We start from the raw sequence: 589 nt of genomic DNA, 5'->3' as shown, positions 1-589 counted from the left end.
GAGCTGTCTCTAAATGGCAGTAGTGTCTTATTCCAAAATCCCAGGGGTCTCAGCTGTGGTTCACATGCAGAGCCATTCAAATGTTCTAAACAGTGCCCTATCTGCCTCAGATAACCTCAAGTTCCATCGGTTCTGCTGAATCATATGGCCCAAGTGGCACAACTTGTATAGTAGTCCTGTTCTGGACCCAACTCAAAACTAGTATCTTGTGCTCACATCAGCAGCACATATACTAAAATTGGAATGACATAGAGATTAGCACGGCCCCAAAACAAGGATGACATGCATATATGTGAAGTGTTCATATTTTTAAACATTTCCATCTCTCTTAGATAAATCTCATTTTACTTTTGTTTCATAAAATCAATTTGTTGATTGGTTTCCTTTATGTATAAATAAACCAGAATGACAAGGAATGCTTTGAGTTATTCTCTGTCAATACATTTTCAGCTTCTTCAGAAAGATTTCATTCTTAAAATGTGACATAGTTTAAGGAGAAGATTGATGGTTAGTAAAGTTTATTTTGCTACTTATATTAATTATTTGTTCATTTGTTGGATTTATGTGTTCATATATGTATTCAACAATT

At 34.8% G+C, this 589-nt stretch overlaps 1 non-coding gene across 1 annotated transcript; it reads left to right on the top strand.

The window, feature by feature from the left end:
• The first annotated feature begins 208 nt into the window (after positions 1 to 208).
• On the top strand, positions 209 to 312 carry LOC121821856 (U6 spliceosomal RNA). The gene has a single exon (XR_006062731.1). It is a non-coding gene; the product is annotated as a U6 spliceosomal RNA (small nuclear RNA).
• The last annotated feature ends 277 nt before the right edge of the window (positions 313 to 589 follow it).

This window comes from Peromyscus maniculatus, chromosome 12, assembly GCF_049852395.1.
Source record: "Peromyscus maniculatus bairdii isolate BWxNUB_F1_BW_parent chromosome 12, HU_Pman_BW_mat_3.1, whole genome shotgun sequence".
NCBI classification, from domain to species: Eukaryota; Metazoa; Chordata; class Mammalia; order Rodentia; family Cricetidae; genus Peromyscus; species Peromyscus maniculatus.
This window is presented reverse-complemented; position numbering and strand designations above follow the sequence as displayed.